Source organism: Castor canadensis, unplaced genomic scaffold (assembly GCF_047511655.1).
Source record: "Castor canadensis unplaced genomic scaffold, mCasCan1.hap1v2 HAP1_SCAFFOLD_66, whole genome shotgun sequence".
Classification (NCBI taxonomy): domain Eukaryota; kingdom Metazoa; phylum Chordata; class Mammalia; order Rodentia; family Castoridae; genus Castor; species Castor canadensis.
In genome coordinates, this window is record NW_027395332.1 from 90,855 (window position 1) to 111,591 (window position 20,737).

Here is a 20,737-nt window from a genome sequence, read left to right on the forward strand (position 1 = left end):
CTAATTAATCTGGGGACAGAAATTTCGAGGCAGCCAAGCATTAACACGGTGACATAGATATTTCTGGCTTCATTTACACTGAAAATTTACATTTATAATTTATATTGTAAATGATTTACATTGATAATTGTGAGCAGAAAGTAGAGCAGAAGGATTTGAAAAACATGCAGTTTGTTGAGGAAAGGAACATATTGAAAAGGATGGACAAGGAAAGTGTCCTTTAAAAAGATCAGTGCCAAGGGGGGAGAAATGACCCAAACATTGTAAAAAAGAATAAAAAAATGAAGAAAAAAACCCCAGATCAGTGCCTTTAAAGAAATCCAATAATTTCCACTAGAATGATCAGAAAGATGCCTTCAGGTCATCATGGGAATTGATGGACTCCACCCATCCCTGGTTTAAGGGTGCAGAGGTTTTGCTCATTTGGAAGGTTGCTTGAGAAGAGTGCAACAGAACACTCTGCTTGCAGAGGGCTTGCTAGAGAAGCATTCCCCACATCCAGGAACCCAGGCTTCAGATGCAGCTGCAGCAGTGGATGAAGGGGACCCGTCTACTGCTTGAGCTGACAGCCGACCTGGCCATGGCCCACATGCTGTTGGTTTGGCAGGCATACAGAATGCAAGAGTTGCAGAGTCATGGAGGCTTCCACTCAGATTTCAAAGGCAGGCCTGGAAACCAGGCATTGTATGGCAGGGTTGAACTCCATGAGGCCAGTCCCTAAGAGGGTGATGTGTAAGGAAAGCTATGAGTGTGAAGCCTAAGCCACAGTGGAGACCCATGATGTTGGAGATGCCAGGAAAAAATGAATCAACTGCCAAGGAAAGCCTCAGGCAGAAGATACAGCCAAGCTGAGGAACCACATTTCTCAGGTGGACTGCAAATGGCAATGCCAAGGGGCAAGGCTTCCCAAGACCTTTGGAGCTCACATCATGACACCCCATGCCCCCGATAGTGGACATAGAGATTTAGTATGTAATGTTTTCCCACACACTAAATGCAATTTGCATGATGAGAAGGACAGGAACTTTTCAAAGGCCCAGGGTGGAATCTTACAGCTTAAGAAGTGTTTGTGGTGGACTGCTGATGGTGAACCTTGACGGACAACTTGCTTGGATTAAGAAGTGCTTGGGAGATTAGAAAGGCACACTCTGGGTGTGTCTGTGAGGGCATTTTTCAGAGGAATTAACTAAGGGGGAAAGACCTGCCCAAATGTGGGCAGGACCATCACATAGACTGGGGGCACAGATGGAATAAAAGGGGGAAAAGGAGAAGGCTGGGAATCTAGGCATGTGCTGCCTTTCTGCTTTCTAGCTGCCATATGTGAGCTACTGTGCTCTGCCACACTCCCTACCATGATAGACGTGAAGCACAAAAACCATGAGAAAAAACTTTCTTTTTTGTTATTTACATTGGATATTCTGAGACAGCAATGAGTAGGTGAAAAACAGAATGTTAGTCCTTTCTTTCTATTAGGAGTGCTATATTCTCACTAGACACCAGAACCTCATTCTTCATGAGGAATGTCACAGTCATGCAGACATTTTCCCAGGAGAGTGGGCAATGTGTCAGTGGAGCCAGAGCCAAGTCCAAGCTCCTGTGGCCTCCCCAAGGAACAATGACATAGAACAGGGTTCAAATCAAGCAACACTGAAGTCCCCCAGAGCCTAGCCTCCCCAGAACACACCAAGGGCAGCCTCATAGGCCTTGATAAATAAAATGAGGAAGTACACACATTCAGGACTTGCAGTAAAGCCTTATGCCATGTTCTGAGCAATCCCTGCCCAGTCAGGCTTCCAGAAACCCAAGTGGACCAACCACCAAGGGGTTTTGCACTCTGGATGTGTGACATTCTAAGTGAACCCCAGTGGCAATGGAAGCAAGAAGGACCCACTGTCTCTACCATCAAAACTGTGGCCAACCCAGCTGTGACTCTCGATTGTGAACAAACCCTTACTTCCTCTTGATCTTCTTGCTAGTAATGGCTGTTTCTGTAACTCTTCCTCTTCCCAGAAAGGGAAAACAGTTGCAGTCTGTCGGGAAGGCACCAGTCCTGAAGAGCACTGTGTGCTCAGAGGCCCAGCTCCCTCCACCCTACTGGCCACGGAGGAAGCAGGTGAGAGTTCCCAGGGTGCCCAGCAGGCCAGGGCCCCATCATTTTGGCCCACTTTGCGGCCAGCCACAGCATTGGGTCCTCCTATGCACATCTATTTGCGTGCATGTGTGCACGTGTATGTTTGTGTCTGCATTTCTGTCTCTGCATGTGTGTACGTGTGTCTCTGTGGCAATGAATTCATTTCCTGTGATTGTCTCATCTCTTAACTTTGTATGATAGCAACAGATGACACCAGCCTTCAGGTTTCATAGATAATACAGGCATTTATGGGCATGTACAACTGATGACAATGTGTGAAGTAGGTGCTGCAGTAATCTTGAAGGAGCAGGAGAAGAAACAGGAGAGGCCCTGAGAGACTACATGATCTGTTCAGAATGACACACCTGGTGCAAGGGAGGGCCCAGGTCTGAACTCAGCTCTGTCTGCTTGAAGCTGAGGTGCTCTCTGCACCCACTCTGCCCAGATGTGGGGTGGGTAAGTTGGCGGAACTGTCCAGATGTGCTCATGCTGATGGGGGAGGGAACAGCAGGCAGCAGTCCTTGGGGAGGTCTTGTGTGAGGAAGAGTTTCAAGTAGGGGACCCTGGATGGTGACCTCATTTCCTTGACAGTGGACTACACAGAACTTGGAACTCTGTAGCTACACAGCTGCATAACAGAACGAGCCCAGGCCAGCTCCCTTAGTCCAGGGACCTAGAGAGAGCAGGATGTTTCTTTGCTGTCTCTCAGCTTCGTGCTCAAGCCTCAGGAAAACCCAGAGTGGCTGCCTAGTCTGAATCTGGAGATGGTGGGTCAGCCCTTGCCCCCGACCTCAACGTTTCTAGCCATTTTTCCACAGGGACTCAAACGTGACTCAAGGAAGGTTCACACACGACAGGAAACCTCTCTTGACTCCCCCTGCCCTAGTCACAACCCTCCGCAGATAAGTGTGTTGGAATGAAAATGTCAAGCAGTGTTTTTGCAGTTTTCATGTCACTGTGTGGTATTCAGTCATTTTGCAATTTGATATCATTTCCATGTTTGAATCAACCCTCCTTGGACATCCCAGGGTGAAAATGAGTCACCGAGCCTGGATGAGGCCTGCAGGGTAAGGCCCCTCGAGGTAGGCACACTGGAGAAGCTGGTGAACCACCTGGTGCCTTCCATGCAGAGTGCGGACCCCTTCTTTGTCCCTGCCTTCCTGTGTGCCTACCGAAGGTTTGCCACCACCCAGCAGGTGCTAGAGCTGCTGTTCAAGAGGTGAGTGCCCCTTCCAAGCCCATGGAGCTGTCCTCTTCCTGGCCAGGAATGTTCTGCACTGCTCTGAGCTCGTGTGCTCACATAGGATATTGTAGAACCAAGTAGGACGAGCCCTGAAAGTGCTTGCCCTGGGTCTAGCCCTGCAGAATGGGCTGCCCAGGGCTGTAGGCCCAATATGTGTGACTTTCCCCTTCCACATAGAAGCCATCTTCCCTAGGGTTCCCTTATCTGAGCCTCATGGGTAGCACTTTTCTCATTTGTAAGGAGGTTCCAAAATCCATCTGCAGAGTGCCTGACATATATGTAGCTAAAGCAGGGACCCCAAGGGAGGACTGAGAGAGGCCTGTGTCCACTGAGATATCTGGGAAGGAGCTGGTTGGGCTCACTCCTTGCACAAACATATATGAAGCACATACTGTGAGAAAAGTCACTTAAAATATAATTCAGGGAAGAGTGCAGAGAAATTTCCTGTCCCTCCTAATTTTCCATTTCCATCTGGAGTCAACCAGCCCCATATATGTCCTGGCAGGTGGAGACACAGATCATTAAAGGTGACACTCTCCTGGCTTCCTCTAGGTATGGATTCTTCCACCCTGATTGTGAGGAGGATGAGCAAGTTAAGAAGTGAGTGGGCGTTCGGTCAAGGGGGAGGGTTCCCATCTCCAGAGTAGGAGTATTTGGGGAACTTGGTTTGGAGACTGGGAACCCCTCTTGTGATTTCCATTAGAGGGCTGAGGCCTGGGGCTTCACCTGCAGGCAGAGAAAAACAGATTTGATGGAGTCCTGGGTGCCCAGGGAGCAGAGGGGAGGCTGGGGGCTCAGATTCAGCCCCTGTGAGAATCCGCCCCTACCACAGGCTTGTCCAGCACTGTGTTCCATCATGGCCTGGACAGAGGTAAAGGGGAGCACCTTGCTCACAAGGCTTTACACCTCTGCCCACCATGCCCAGCTGCACATGGGCTGAGCAACCTCTGCAAGGTGGGGGGCTGGGGAAGCAGAGACCAAGCCCTGACTCTGCTGCCCTCCCACCTCCCCCCAGAGCCATCTGCTCCATCCTGAGAACATGGCTAGACAAGTACCCCGAGGATTTTTGCCAGTCCATGGATCTGGCCTGCCTGAATCAGCTTATGGCCTATGTGCTGCTCAACATGCCTTTCACAGAACTGGCAGTCCCTGTTGACCTTCTCCTCACCCAGCTGGAGGACCGGAAGTCCAGTGAGGTGGAACCCAAGAGTCAGGAGGCCTTGGGTGGGTACCTGAGAGGTGTGAGGAGGGATATGCACTGGGTCCCACTCAGAGGAGCCTGTTGGGTTGTGTCCAGCACAATTGAAATGGCAGATGAACGATCATTCAGACACAGGAATATGTGTTAGAGAGACAGAGGTGGAAAACAGCTCAAGGCTACTTCATTGAATCCATTTGCTTTGTGGCTTTTATTGAGCGCAGCAAATGGTCAAAAGGTATGTTTGCTACCAATCTGTTACACCACTAGCAACAGGGAAAGGCACTTAGCATAGCAGATTAAGATCAGATAGGGTCAGGATTTACATCCACATGTCTTGTGGAGAGAAAACAGCAAACAGATGCCTTCATCTGTTTTGGAGGAGGTGCCCTCACCTTTGTCCTCCTCATTTACAGTCTCTTTAGCTATGCCTGAACGCCAACAGCATCCTCCAGAGGAAGCCAGAGTACCCAAGAACCCAGGGCCCTATCTCTATCACTTAATTAGCTCTCTCTCCCCCAGCCCATCCTCTGCACCAAGGCCTCGTTCAAGCAGACGAGATCCACCTATCTCCTGTCAACCATCACCTTAAGCCAGGCAGGAAAAGTAAGTGTATGTGCCCTGTCCATATCTGGACAATAGCTGGGGATGTTTGCATTTGCTTATGTATCAGGTGTATCCTGGACTTAGGGTCAGTGACTATGGACAAAGTCAATTCCGTGAGCATTGGTTTTGGGTTTCTTGTCTGCAAAGTGTGGGAGTGGCCTCTATCCAGGGTATGGGAAGGAGAGCCACAGGGAGCTCCAGGGCAGGGGCTGGCACTGCAGTCGTTGGCTATAGTCAGGCCGGCATTCCTGCATGGACCGGGAGGAAGCACTTCAAAGTACAGGTTTTTTCCGCCTCATTCTGTGAGCTGCAGGTCAGTGGCAGGACTCACAGAGGAGCAAGTGACTGGCCCTCTGAGTCTCGCCAGTGGAGAGTTGTCTCCCAGAGTGTAGAAGTGAGTCCTCAGCCCTCAGAGCTATTTGCCTCCCTCCACATGGGCACCTAGCCTGCTTCGGAGCAGTGTAGCGCCCCAGTGACCACTTCAAATATGGCCTCTCGTTTCATATAAAGTCATAAATCTGGGGAGGAAAAGCTGTGGCCTGACCCCATGAATCCACCCAGTTTGCATTCTGAAAATAACTATTACCATAGATAGAGTGGTTAGAACGTATAGTTTGGAACCTGATGACTACCTCAAGTGCTGTGCCTTGGTTTCCCCACATGACACTGAGGGCTGCAGGAACGTGGTGTGCAAGTGCAGTATGTGTGGCACTGTTGCTTTTGCTGGTCACCAAGTCCCTGCTCTCATCCCAGTAAAGCCAGTGCCACAGGACCTGCGCAGCAAGGCCATCCTCGAACAGCCCCCCTGCAGATCAGCAAGTGCCACGTGAGTGTCATTAGCTTGTGTGGAGCTTGGGGAGGTGATGTGACGTTGGTGGCAGGAGGGTCAGGTCACTGATGCTGCTGTAGACACTCCCTTCGAATGGTGCCCTTGGCTGATGGAGTCTCTTCTCCTGGGAGTGGGTTTCCTCATCTGAGGAGGGTAAATACCCTTGCCCCAGGGCAGATCCCAGCTGATCGTGGAGTGGAGGCCAGGCCCAGCTGTGTGAGGGCAGCTGGAGGCTGCCCCTTGCTCACCTGTCTCCTCCTACAGCAGCGAACCCTTGAACCCCAGCTACTCGCAGGACTGCCGTCCCCGTGTTAAACCGAGGATCCGCAGCACAGACCCGCAAGACAGCAAGGGGGTGAGCATTCTTAATGTGAGTCCTTTGAGCCCCACTGCCAGCTTGGCTACTTTCCCCTGGCCAGGCTCCCTGCGTGAAGTCACTCATGGCTTTTCCTCCTTGTGATAGCAAAGGCAGAAGGCAACATCTCCAGCTGCCAAGCGTGACTTTGGCCCCGCTCCCAGGAGGGATCCCAGTGATGTCAACTATGCGGTCCTGGACTTTCCGCCAAGCTCCCCAAGTCATGGCCGCAAGGTGGCTGGTGGGTCAGCCAGAGCTCAGGCCCAGGGAGGGTTCCCAGAGGCAGGGGAAGATCTCGAATACTGGGGAGAAGTCTCAGAAGTGTCCCGGAGGAGGAGGAGATGTCCTAGAGACTGGGAGGAGTCCCGGAGGTGGGGGAGAAACCTGGAGGAGGAGGAGGAGGGTCATGAAGACTGGGAAGAAGACTCAGAGGGGACCTGGAGGCTGTGGACAGGTCCCAGAGGCTGGGGAGAGGTCCTAGATTCTGGGGACCGTCTATGGGTTGCAGGGTATGGAGTGGGAAAGGCTAGGGCGGGTCCTGCAGGCAGTGACCAGGGCCCTCAGCCTTTCCCACTCCATACCCAGTTCCAGTGATGCAACCTGCTTTAATCAGCTTCCCCTCTCAGTCTCAGCCTTCTCACCCAGCCCTAGTCATGTTGCCCCATCACAGGCCTAATCTGTGTAGAAGTCACGGGGTCAACAGCAGGTTGAGCCTAGTGTCCCCCATTCTGGTCTGTGCTCTTCTCTGGGGAGGGTAATGGGTGTGAAGTGCGTGGGAAGGAGGAACCTTCATGCAGACTCTGGGCCTCAGAAACCCCCAAGGGAATCTTTCTTTCCAGCCAGTCTAGACAGCAGGGAGGCCACCCCACGTTGTGGGCATCATGGGGGCCCCCCGGGCACAGGTAGAGTCCTGTGGCCAGCGCCAGGCATGCTCCCTCCCCTGGGTGAGTGGGAGGGGACGCAAATGAAGGCCTGCACCCACAGCCCAGGTCAAGGAAGGGCTGCAACCCCTCAGAAGTCGGCACAGCTGTTTCCTCCAAGAGAGAGACCTGTCCTGGAGGGCAGGCTTCAAAGGTCACACTCACAAGGACCGGCGAGGTTTCCTCCTGTCCTTGGGCGGCACCTTCCTGCCCTCCCCACTAGTGACTCAGCCACTGTACCCCTCAGCCATCCTCATCATCGCTTAGCTCCAGTGAGCGGGCAGAGTACGCTGTGGTGGACTGGGTCAAGACCCGGGGCCTACAGCGCACCATCGAGGAGTGGACGGCCGTGCGACAGTCCCAGGCCCTTACGAGGGCTCCAAGCCATGATGAGGCCCGCATCCAAGGAGAGGCCAGAGGCAGGGGCCCCAGGGCTGGGTCCTCCCTGTCCTGTCTCCACTAACACTCAGGAAACGGATCAGAACTCTCCCACTAGTGGTCTGTGTGTGATAAAAAGCAGTTGTTAATGAGGTAGATTAGCCGTTTAATAATGTCTGTATGGAAGCATGTGCAGAATAAACGTACAATTCTTGTCTGTTTGAAAAGATGAAAGACCTTCTGTGGATGTCACAGTTGTCACCTGCGGGTGTGGCCCAGCCCTGGTCCTCACCCTCTTCAGAGCTCCTCCTCTGGATGGACTGGGTGCTGCAGAGATGCAGGGGATTCATATTCACACCTGAAGTCAGGGTTCTTCTGTCACCATCTCCCGTGGTGCTACACAACACAATAGTCCAGGGTCTTCTCTGTGTCCCCAGGGCCAGGATGGAGGAGGCTGAGGGGCAGGATGTTGGTGTACACCCATCTCTGCCTATTTTCCCTCGTCCGAGTAGGAAAGGAGCTCATCCACACTGATCTGACTAGCTGAGAGGCTGATGTGGCCTCAGGAGGTCTCGAGACCTCGAGCGTGTCTTTGGGCCTCTCAAGTCCCAGCAGTAGACAGCCTGAAAGACATTCTTCCTCCTAAGACAAGGCCAGCTCACCATGGCCCTGCCTCTGACTGGACAGCCTGGCAAAAAGCAAAACAGGCCTGGGAAGACTGGCAAGGAGGAGTGGTGCTCTCAGTGGCCTGGGACCCACACTGGCCAACCTGCAGCTCTGACAGGTGATCCTGACTGTAGCTGAACACATAGGCTCTGCCTGGTCTCCACTCAAGCCAGCTTCCCTGTCTCTGGGGAGGGACTGGATAAGCAAGCGTAGTGGGAATGGGTCACACAAGTGATAAGTCTGGGGGTTCTACAGGTATGTGACCACACAGACTTGTGTGACATGCCTAGGGTGGTCTCCAGGGACTGCTGGCTGCCTGAGGACAGCTCTACTCCCACAGCAGTGACACCCAGCCACCATTCTCCCAAGCTGATTACAGGGTGACAGCACTGTTGACTGTTGGCTCCATTTGTTGCCCTGTACTGTGCCTGCCAGCCACATCAGGAGATACCCGGGTCACTTCTGTGGGGCTGACCCCATGTCCAGCCAGGTATCACCTGCTTGGTCTCGTGAAGCTGCTGATGTGATGTCAGGGAGGGCTGGTCACCTCAGAGGCTGGGACTTGTTTAGTACAGGGGCTGGGTCCACTTAACCCTCCACCCCCAGGAGCCTCACAGGGCAAAATAGACTGGGGCTTTCTCTGGGCACCCTGTGACTTCCAGCTGTGCCACTATCTAGCCCTTCAACTGCCCCCTGTGCCTGGACCTTGGAGGCAGTGGGTCTGGCAGCTCCTCAGGCACACTAGCCAAGGGGGTAGGTTCCCAACTGGATCACCTCGAAGAGACTCCAGGCTCCCAAAGTTTTGGCAGGTGTTACTTTGACAAATGTGGGAGAGCTTGAGATAATGGCACTGTCAAAAAATAAATACGCATTTGGGGAGAAGGTGATGAGAGTGGTCACCCGCAAAGATGTTGGTTCAAAGGGAAGGGTCCCAGTGCTTTTTAGTGTGGACAGGAGGCAACTGCCTGTCTCCCACCTTTCTACCCATCATTTAGGGCCCTTGGGTCCTCCACCTTGGGCAGTGTTTTGGGGATGGCCACAGCTCTGCTGCCTCCTTCTGTTTTCCTTGGGGACCTGAGCAGGGAAGACTGGTTTGTGTCCTCTGCCTTCTCCACTCCTGTGGCCTTGCCACGCATGCAACCTGTAGCCTGTTGGGGCTACCTCCTCCTCCCCCTCCCGCCGTGTCACCCCTCCATACGAGGCAAAAAGTTGCCTCTTCCAGCCTCCCTGTCAGAAGAGGAGGCAGCGAGGTGATCACTGCCCCCACTCCCTCAATAACACCCTGAACCATGTTCACCATAGAATCGCTCAACTCGGTCAGGGTTAAATGAGGTCAGTCTTGAGGCGAGCAGACTAGGAATGGGAGCTCGCCACTCAGGGTTTCCAGGCATGGGAAAGGGAAACCAGGCAAATAGTGTTAATGCAGCATGGCAAGAGCCATGTTCTGTGTACATCTGCTGTGTACCCTTGTTGGTGCACGTGTGCTCATTGGAGCTGGAGACTGAGCCTGGGTGGGAGGCCATGTGGGGTGCGGGGTGTGGGTGTGGTGGCCAGGGAAGGGTTACACAGACGACAAAGTGAAGAGGCTGCATCCCAGGGCAGGGGGCAGAGAAAGCAGAAAAGTAGGGTAAAATGCAGAGCAAGGAAATGACCTCTGGGAACCCAGCTGGTGTCCAAGGAGGGAAGCAGGCCACTCTTGTACACACGGGTGGGTGGCGTCTGCAGGTATCTAGGCACAGTGGCTCCACCTGGAGCCCCAGGACCTTAAAGGGTCTAGAGATCAGATGGACCTTGGGCCATGCATGGCTAGGCAGCAGGACAGTGCCCAGTGGTTTCCATGGGTCTTGAATCCTACTTACATCTGCTTTAGCCAAGGAATGACCAAGGCCACCCAAGTGACAGGTGGCCTGGAGCATAGACGAGAATCCTTCGGAGCTCACTTCCGATTGGGAAGATAGGCTTCCTGTGAGAGCCTGAGCAGCAAGTTCTGAAAATGCTCGAAGTTCAAGGACTAGGATTTGTTCTGACAGAGTCCAAGAAGTCTTCCTGGAGGAAGTGGTATTTGAAACTGGTGTCAGGGAAGAATAGGTCAGACAGCCATGGCACTGTTCTGGGTGTCAAGGCTCTGATGGGGCTCTGCAGGTGCCAGGTGTAAGATTCCTTCCCACAAAGGAAGAAGGGCTGTGTGGCTGCTCACCTAGTCCTCCTGAGATGGCAGGCCTGTGCATGGCACAGTGGCCCAGTGGCAGTTGAACAAATCAGGGAAGAATGAGGCATGCTTTGGCCAGCAGGCACGGAGCAGGAAATGACAAGTGTGGGGCCTGTGGGAAGAGCAGGAGCCCAGAAGAGCTGCCCAGCAGGAGGGGCGGGAGGAAGGAGACACTAAGGGAGTCAGGGGCTCCTCCGAAAGGCGGCACAGGAGAGGGGAAGCCTGGCTGCAAGTCCACTGCCTGTGATGCTTCTGCCTTTGAGGACAGTGCCTGGTGAGGAGGGGGCGCAGGAGCCACCCTGGGCTCTAAGCTCCCCTGATGGTGGCTGGAGGCAGCACCCAAAGTGGGCCCCCAACCTGAGGTTTCCAGGGCTCTCCTCCTGGGTGAACTGAGGACAGGAGATTTCCTTGCCTTTTCCTTTTTTATTTCATGTTTTTTCCAGTACTGACCTCTCAGCACAGCTCAGGAAACAAGATGTCTGCAGGGGGTTAGCCCTTTCAGGCAGACAGCTCTCACAGGCCATGCACCCAGGAAGGCATCTTGTGACCACATGCATGCTCCCCTTCCCCTGCCTGATACCTGTGTGGATGTCCCCACCCACTAGGTGCAGGTTCCCATGCTGAGTCAGGTGCCCACATGAATGTCCACCCTCCAGTCAGGCGGCCGTACGCATGTCCCCACCCCTCTCAGGTGTCCATGCACACATCTCCACCTCATTCCAGGTGTCCATGTGCACATCCCCTGTACTCTGTGTCAGGCTCCTGTGTCCATGTCCTCATCCCATGTCACTCCCCATGTGCACATGGCTGTCTGTCACATGCTGTGACACTTTGCTGTACTGCATGAGTGCTGGCATCTCATTGCTGCTCACAGTCAAATGTCCAACTGCATGTTGCACACAGGCCATGCTGAGGCAAGGACATGTGACACAGGCAGCGATCTGGGGTGCACTGCCCCTGGGCTGGTCACCCTGACAGTTGGTGTCAGCCTCTCTGCGAGCAAGCTGCCTCCTGCAAGGTAGCAATCAGCTTCTTCCTGCACACACACTGGACATTGCCCAGGAGGCAGCTGATGATCTCTCCAGGCCACTCTGGCGGCTTTTCTCTAATTTGACGCTCCATGTCCACTTCCCCCAGGCCTGAAAGAAGTGGCTGAAAGCAGAATGTGTTCACACTCGGGAACAGCTGCAAAGTTCTTTCAAACCATGGAAGCTCAGGCCGCATTGCCAGCCTTCTTCCTGAGGCAGGGACAAGCCTTGTGCTGACTTCGCATCACAACTCCCCAGGGAGAAAACTTCCTTGTTTGCATTCATGAGCAGAGACTTGTGGCCCATCTTCCACGTGAACCTACAAGCAGCCACGAGGGGGCAGCAGCGTTTGGGCTTTTCTGGCTCAGGGCCCACCCCTCTCCTGGGTCCTTGTTGAGCACCCAGCCTTCTCCCCTTTGCCTAGACCTCATCCTCTGGGCTTCACCGACATGGGGAGCTTTGCCAGTAAGCCTCCAAAGCCCACTTGTCTGCATTCTCTTCTCTTCCACACTCTTTTTTCTGAAATATTTATTTCATTATCTTACTTGTGTAAATGGATTTAATTGTGAGTTTCCGTGCATGCATAGAATGTAGTTCAATCAAATTTACCCCTTTTGCTTTCTTATCTCCCTCTTTTAAAATAATTTTAATAAGCTTCGTTATCCTAGTTTTGTACATGCATGTAAAACACCTCAATCATTTCACCTCTCCTTTAGCCCTCCTTAGTCATTTTTTTATAAGCCTGTTTCGATGCTCGACAGTATCAGATGCCTGCTGACAGTAACAACTTGTTAGCGAGTTGACGATCTATTGGATATATTGACTTTTAGGCAATTGTCGGAAACACCTGACAGGCTATCAGTTTGCTTTTAAGTGGGCATTGGAATTTGGACACACTTCGCCAACAGGGGACACTCAGTTTGAAGGGTTTCTGGTCCTCTGCTCTGGAGCCTTACCTGGTGCTTTTGAACTTGGGGTTGTATTTCCCGTGGAGACACAGTCAGCTACTGAATTACTGCCTCATGCTGAGGGTACAGTGTGGACCCAGCGTTTATAATTAAGACTTTCAGCAGCAGCGTTTGGGGTGCTGATGACTTCTCTTGTTTTGCTGTTGAGCAGTAATTTGGGGTTTTTGAGGCATGGTCCCACAGTGTAACCCAGGCTGGCCTCCAACTTGAGGTCCTTCTGCCTCAGCCTCCTGAGTAGCTTGGGTTGCAGGAGTGCCCTACCACTCACTGCCAGCACCACGAGTGAGGGTTTTGTGTTTGCTTGCTTCTTTTTGCACAATACTGGAGGCTGAACTCGGGGCCTCTATCACTTGAGACGCACTCCAGTTCTTTTGCTTTATGTTTGCTTTCTGGATAGGTCTCAAGTTAACTTTGCCTGGGCTGCCCTCAAGCCATGCTCCTCCCATGTCTGCCTCCCGTGCAGCTGGGATTACAAGACTACAGCACCAGGAACAACCGACCTGTGAGGTCTTTTCCAGTGCTGGAGGTGATTGTTCAAGTCTTACACAGGGATTGATTGGCAGTAGGAAGGTGCTCAGTTGTGGTCTTCCCCTTGTCTTGGTCCTGTGATTTGCTTATTCTAATTACATTGGGAATATATGAAATCGAGTGCTTTTGCATTAATTCAATGAATGTCTACTAAGGGCCTGGTCTTTATAAATTATCAATGCAATTATAATGTTCAGAAAGTTCAGGCTCAAGGAGAGAAAGAGGAAGAGAAGTATGACTTGTTTAAGTTGTTTCTCTTTTAAGCTGTTACTTTTTTGCTCTTTTTAAATGAATTAGCATATTTTAATAATATGAGGAAATTTAAGTGTAATAATTCTTACCCCCTCCATCATATTTGCATTTCCCCTTATAGCTGGCATTTGGTTTTTGGGGAGTGATGGGGGTTTATTAGAGAAAGCCAGGATTACATAGGACTTAAGAGTTGGCACTGTGGCCCTTCTTGTAGTCGAAGGAGGACACTGAATTGAGAAGGTGCTGGTTCCACCACTTCTCCCGGCCAGGATTCTTTTCCTCCTGTTTGACTTTTCCAGCACAGGCCAGGGACCCATGGACTTTACCTCCAGGCTCGTGGCCTACTCCCTCCAGAGTGGTCAGCACCGCTTCCCCACACCGGCCAACGGTAGCCTCTTCCTCCAGAGGCGTGCCTGCCAGGAGCACGACTGATCTTCTGGGTGAGGCCACATGAGCCTTCACCTGGTTCACAGTCTCCTGTCCGGGCACCTCGAGGGTGTGCATGTAGTTCCTGGGTGCCAGTGAAGAGCTGCATGTTGGTGACTAAACCACGGGACCAGGTGCCCATGGCCGGGATTTGAAATCGAGTGATCTACCTGTTTATCATACAGACAAACCAAAACAAAACAAAAATGCTGATGCGAAGTTTTTAAATATGCAATACCTCTATTTAAGTTATTTTGAAAAAAGCTATTTTAGATTTGCCATAGTTATCTTGTTACTTTAAAAATAGATTGCTTAGCAGAATTGTTACAATAGTTCTTCAGAAGACATTGAGAATGAATCAAGTTTATAGATGAAAAAGGGTTTACTTATTAATATAGTGGCCTTGGTCCTAAAAAGACCAAAATGAGGGGATCGTAAACAGGGCTGACAGAATTACAGAATGGCAGAATGGCTCAAGTGGTAGAGCACCTGATAGCAAGCATAAGGCCCCGAGATGAAACCCCAGTATTGGAAAAAAAAAGAAAAAAGGAACGCCAAAAGTGGCTGAAAATAGGGTTACAGTAACTTAAAAAAATACATATTAGAAATATCCAAGATCTTAAACTAAATTATTTTCCCCCAAATCCTGCTGCTTCCACACTTAATGTAATATTTTGCTTATTTTCCTTCCATTGCTTGGTGAACATATTTGCTTCTTTCTGTAATCGACATCTGACAGCCACCTTTCCTTTTTAGTTAGTTAACATTTCTTGTAGGCTTAACAGCAATGGCAGCCATGTTAGGACCAGAACCCCTCCCTATCACAGGTGGCTGGAAACACCCCACCCACCCCAAAGACTGACGACGGGACAGTTGTTAACATTTATTTCTGGGTAGGCACGAAGGACAGTTGAACAGATGACTTATTTACAACTTACCTTCCTTAGTCGCCCACCAACAGCATCCCTTTGTGACCCACAAAAGCTTCTTCCAGCCAGTGAGTGACCTTCCTGGCACTTTTCCACCAGCGCCGCTACATCTACCCAAGACCATACGTGGCAGTAGGGTCTAGCTGGAGACCCCCTCCGCAGGCTCTCTTTCCCGAATAAAGCCTGTGCTGATGTTGAGCCGCTTCCTACCTATCCTTCTGTGCCTCTCTTCAGTGTAACTGCTCCACGGTCTGTTTCTCCAGGTCCAGGGAAATTGCTTGCTTTGTTTATTTTGGTTTGGTGGGACTGGGGTTTGAACTCAGGTGTGGACAGGGGAAATTGTTGCCCAGCTTACAACACTGCCTGCAGAAGAAACCCCCAGTAACACTTACCTGTGGTGACTAATTCTTCTCATGTGTTCCTCATGTCAGAAAGACTCGGATTCCTTGCTAATGATGACAAGACATTCAGGGGAGCGCATTCATCTTGGTGTTCTTCAGAGCCAGGGGCTTCCTCCTTGAACGTGATGTCATTGTCAGTTGTGTTCTTGTCCTCAGAAAACCTGCCCTTTGGTTTCCTCTAAAGCTTCACTGCATGCTGTCATTTGAACATCATGTGCAGTCTGCTCTGAGGAACTGGCTTCCTTTAGCTGTTGAAGGTGTCCAGAGGCGCCGCAGCAGAAGACAGCTGACCCGCCTGACTTCACTTTCTCTCTCTGACTCACAAAGCTTTGAGTTGTCTCACACCCTTCATCAGTTAATGAGAAATGAGATCCCTCCTCTGTTTCAATATTTTTACCATCTGGAGCTGCTGGATGAAGCAGTTTATCCTTAGTCTGCATTTTTTGTGTAATTGCTGACAGAAACTTCAATATCAAAGGAATCCTCGCTCCTGGTGTCACTAATGGTTGGAGAAAGTTCACTTTCACAGGCAGGAAAGAAGACACTCCTAATGCACTTTACGCCTCTGCTGAAATACCATTCAGCATTGTAATGGGAAGTCAGTCATGGTGACATGATCGTGTTTATCCAACATGAGATGGAGTTCGTTGAAACCTCGGTGAGTCAGCCTGTGACTTGCACGTTTAACAGCTCCGCAAGCTTCTTCATCTACTGCTGTCAACCTGGTGTTTCTGACATAGAGCTCCATGGCCACTGCACAGAGACTTTACAACTGGAAATTCCCTCCCATAAAATGCCCTCCTCTATGCAAGTTCCTTTGTGGCAGAGAGACAAGATCAATAAAGCCAAGAATCATGCTTACGGTATTCATGTTGTTTTTCAGAGTTGGAAACAAGGCTCTTATTACTCCATGAAGCTTAAATGCAAACTTCGTCCTTGTTCACTGGCAAGAATGTAAATATCTGATTCTTGCTAACATGCATCTGATTTCCAACAGACTCAACTCCTGCCTGGAAGAGAATGTTTTCAAAGCTGGGCAACCACAGCCTGTGTTTGTTTACTGAAAGCCTGGATGTTTTTAGTATACTCCCAAGCTATTGGTTTACGTTTCAATAATTGTCTTTAACATTTTTGACAGGAGATTCCAAGATGGTGACCAGAGGGAGGAAGCAGAAAGCGTGTTTCCTAAAGTAAACTCTTGGACAGATGCTGAAGATACACCTGGCAGGAACAACCACCAAGAAGAGGCAAAACTGTGACAGCTCCACACCCCCAGCCCGTGCACGGCATCCACACACCGTGTTAAACAGAGAAACTAGGAGGGCTCCCGTGCCGCCAGACGCCAGCTCCTGACTGCTTCAGAGACCACCAGGTAAGTGGGTGGAACTGGAGACCATCAGAAGACCAAAAATCATATGTTCTCCCTCATATGCGGACTTCAGATCAAGGGCAAACACAACACGGGGATTGGACTCTGACCACATGACAAAGTGAGAGCACACAAGGGAGGGGTGAGGATAGGTAAGACACCCCCAAAAAACAAGATAGCATTTGATGTCCTCAATGCAAAGGAACTAGTGCAGAAACTTTAAAGTGACAGAGGCCAATAGGAGAAGGGGACCAGGAACTAGAGAAAAGGTTAGATCAACAAGAATTAACCTAGAAGGTAACACCCACGCACAGGAAATCAATGTGAGTCAACTCCCTGTATAGCTATCCTTATCTCAACCAGCAAAAACCCTTGTTCCTTCCTATTATTGCTTATACTCTCTCTTCAACAAAATTAGAAATAAGGGCAAAATAGTTTCTGCTGGGTAGCAAGCAAGTAGGGAGAAAGGGAGGGGGTGGAGTGGGTGGTAAGTGAGGGGGTGGGGAAAGGGTTAGGGTTAGGGTTAGGGTTAGTATATAGCTTAACTATATACTACATTTGCAAAAAGTATTTTCTCCTGTGTAAATATTTTACTGTCCTCCCAGCTGTGTATTTTGGAACTAACTTTTTCCATAGTAATTATATGTATGAGATTTCTATACAGTATGAATTCTCTGAAGTTGAATAAGTTTTGAAAATTGAATAAAGGCCTTGTTGTCGTCTTTAGATTTTTTTGGTTTTCCTCCACTATGAATGATCTAATTTTGAGTAAAGGTTGAATACTTGTTCGATGTATTGCCCACTACATTTGTAGGACTTCTCTCCAGTATGAATTCTCTGTAATTCAGTAAGGTTTGAGCTCTGGTTAAAAACTTTGACTTGTGTACATTTGTAGAGGTTTTCTCCAATATGAGTTTTGATGCTGTCTGATCCTTGAACATTTGGAAAGGGCTTTGACACACTCTTATATTTGTAGGGTATCTCCAGCATGGAATGTCTGGTGTACACTAAGGTGGGAACAACGTTGGAAAGCTCTGCCGTATTTTCACATTCAATGATTTTCTTAACATATGAAGCATGAGGTACTGAGGCTTGAACACTTGGTAAACGTTTTTCTCATTGTTTACATTTTTAGGGGTTTCTCTCCAGTATAAACGCTAATGTCTGAGAGTTAAATATTTCATGACAGGCTTTGCCACAGTCTTTACATTTATAAGTCTCTATATAAGACTTGAATATAAGACTTTGAGTAGTGATGAAAGATGTTCCCACATTTGTTACTTTTGCAAAGGTTCTCTGGAAAATGAGTACGCTGATGTGAACCAGGACTTAAGCCAACATTATACTTTTTATGGGTTGCATTACATTCAAAGTTTTCTCATCAATACAAATATTCTGGTAATTATAGCTTCACTTCAGTGGTCTATTATTGCTTACTTTTATCTTTATCATTAGTAGAGCTGGCTGAGCTGGCAACACAAAGAGACCATAGTGGAAATGCAGCAGAGTAGTGGCAGTGACGGTGGTGACAGTGGCAGTAGCAATGAAGTGGACAGCTGAAGATGTATAGAGAGTAGCTGGGGCAGAAATGATGGGGAGCAGAGGCCACAGAGACAAAAAGGGCTGTGAAGAGATGAAGATGGACAACTGTGGTCCCTGGCCAGTGCAAGAGGTTCAGAGAGCTGCCAATAGCCTAAGGACTAATGTGTTAAAAACTCCAGAACTCTAACACTTCTTACTGCAGGGCTGATGGTCCCCGCACCTGTGGTCTGTATGAGAGCTGTCACACTGATGATAAGGGAGATTTGTGCAGGACCAAAAGCCTTTGCCCCAACTGCTGGCTTAAATGTCACAGGGTTTTAGTCAGAGGGAATGTCTGAATTCTGTGTTCTTTCTGTCACACAGCTAGCTGAAGGCCAAGCTAAAATTGAGAGGGTATTAAGGAAAAAAAGTAAATGTCCCATGGAAGGGCAGGTCTAGGGGTTTTTATAGACCGAGTTCTAGGGGTGGCTCAACATACATGCTAATTAGGTGCTTGAAGGGATGCTATGCTCACTGGCTAATTGCCAACATAGTGAGCACATACTGGAGAGATAGATTTACCTTATCACCATCAAGGGCACCAACATCTCCCATTTATGCCCCTCTTACCTTTTGTCCCTTATACTTACACACACCACCCTTTAACCTAAGGGGTAGTCTCCAGGAAAGCAGGATGTTTTTCTCAGTGATTTGAAACATTTTGTGCAACCTTGAGTGCACAGCTCTTTTGCAACATCAACTGTTACTGGGTCTGCTTCCTAGAGGAATTTTTCTGGGTTCCCGTAGCTTTTCCACCTATTCTGTATAAGGTGCCACCTGTAGCTGCTGGCTGCTGTCTTCTGCCACTGCCTTTGGAACCCAAGGATCCCAATGGCTTCCAAGCGCTGGAACTACTGGAAGTTAATTTAAGGCATAAACCTCCCGCCTGAGTGCCCAGACCTGCAATCTACAGCCTGAAGCAATGGGCTCTTAGCTCTCGGGACTTGGAGCTGAAAGTCGGGGGTCTTGCAGTCCAGCCCTGTGCCTTGGACACTCAGAGACCACAGACTGCCGAGCTGAAGTGCTTTTCCTCCCCTACCCCTTTTTCCAATCTGGCCAGAGCAAAAAGACCCCAGCCAGCACATTGGTAACACTGTAACTTCCGATCTTAAACAAAGTTAGCTGCTACCAATATTGTATGAAATGAATAGACTTTTTAAATTAAAATTAGGGATTTGGGGAATAGCTTGTTGGTAGAGGGTTTCCTAACATGTGCAAGGACCTAGATGCAATTGCTAACACACACAGAAAACCAAATTATATCATTCTCCGTAAATATTACAAGAATGGCGTTTTAATGAAAAACTTGCCTAAATCAGTCAAAGGCACTTGAAAACTGAACACTGTAAGCAATCTTATTTTCTGCACCTTACTAGTTCAAGGTTATTTTTCCCTTCGAATTTTGTTTAAAAATATTTGTTTTTATTTTTTATGTAATTTGGATGAAGTTATCAAGCTACTTTTCTGTATGTGTGCCAATTATTAAACTACTACTTGGGTGTTGAAAATAATTAAACTTAACATTTTGTGCAAAATCTTGTGGGGTGCAGCTGGGGGTCTCTGGGTCCTCCCACCTTGGCATGTGGGCTCCAGCTGTGGGTGTGGGTGTGGGAGGGAGGTCCCTCCCAGCTCGGGGGCGGGGGGGGGGCAAGTGGAATGCGCATGCGCACGCCCGGGTGGACCCGGCCCACTGCTCCTTGCTCTCCAGGCCTCGCCCTTGTCCTGCTGCGCTCTCGCCATGGACGGAGGGCAGGTGGTGTGCTCTGGCTGGCTGAGGAAATCGCCCCCCGAGAAGAAGCTGAGATTCTGTGTGAGTGCGGGCAGGGGGTGGCACGGTCCCCAGCTTGGGGTCCAGCAGAGGCCGGGACGGGTGGACCCCGGGTGGCTGGAAGGGGTCAGGGTGGCGTCTTCTGGGGCTTCAGGAGGGGTTGACCCAGTGGCAGGTGGACACCAGGCGGCCGCGCAGTCCCAGCTCCAGGGGCTCCAGGATTGCGCACAGACAGAGCAGCAGGTGTGGCCGGCAGAGGTCGGGGCAGCTGGTCCTTCTCCATGGGGGACGGTCACCAGCTCCCGCCCAGACCCCTCCTTGACCACTGATTGCAATGTGGAGTTTGTACCATATAGGAGCCAGATACAGTGCATTGTCACAGTTCAGGCCACCTTACCGTGAGCTGTGTGGGTTGAGGACATGCCAGGAGCGGGTTGAGTCCACCCTTCCCTTTGTGCACCCCCGGGGGGATGGAGGTCGTCTGCCTCCCACAGTCCACAGCCACTGCTGATCTAAGTGAGGATGTACCCTCAGTTCCCGTTAATTTCAATCAATTAAAAGGTTTAAGGGCAAAAAAGTGGCAGCACTACTCGCCAGTTCTTCTATGAAGAAAGTTGCTTTTTCTTTTTTTGATGGTTTTTTGGATAGGTGTTAAGAACTGCCCCTTTGCCACCATTCTGCAGCCTGAGTCGCAGCTGGGTTCATCCCTTGCAGAACAAAGCCCCAAGGCCCCTTATCTCCTGCCACCTCTCTTTGTCCCTCCCTAGCCCTTCTTTTCTCCCAAATGCTACTTAAGGCCAGACCCCCGGAGAAAAGCTGCTGTGCCATTTTTTTCTTCTGGGCCACCCAGCATGCTTAGTAAACTTTGGACATGAGAAAACTCTAGTATCCTCCTTTGTGTGCGGTGTGCGGTGTTTTCTTAACAATAGTGTCTTGGGAACTTTTTACCTGG

The 20,737-nt window shown here is 50.1% G+C and overlaps 2 pseudogenes; one reads left to right on the plus strand and one right to left on the minus strand.

Annotated features, from left to right (window-relative positions):
- Window positions 1-2,054, plus strand: part of LOC109679534 (GRB2-associated-binding protein 2-like) — a 42,663-nt pseudogene extending 40,609 nt beyond the window's left edge.
- An 11,440-nt stretch (window positions 2,055-13,494) lies between these two features.
- LOC141420252 (serine/threonine-protein kinase RIO2-like) lies at window positions 13,495-20,068 on the minus strand (annotated as a pseudogene).
- Between the last annotated feature and the right edge of the window lie 669 nt (window positions 20,069-20,737).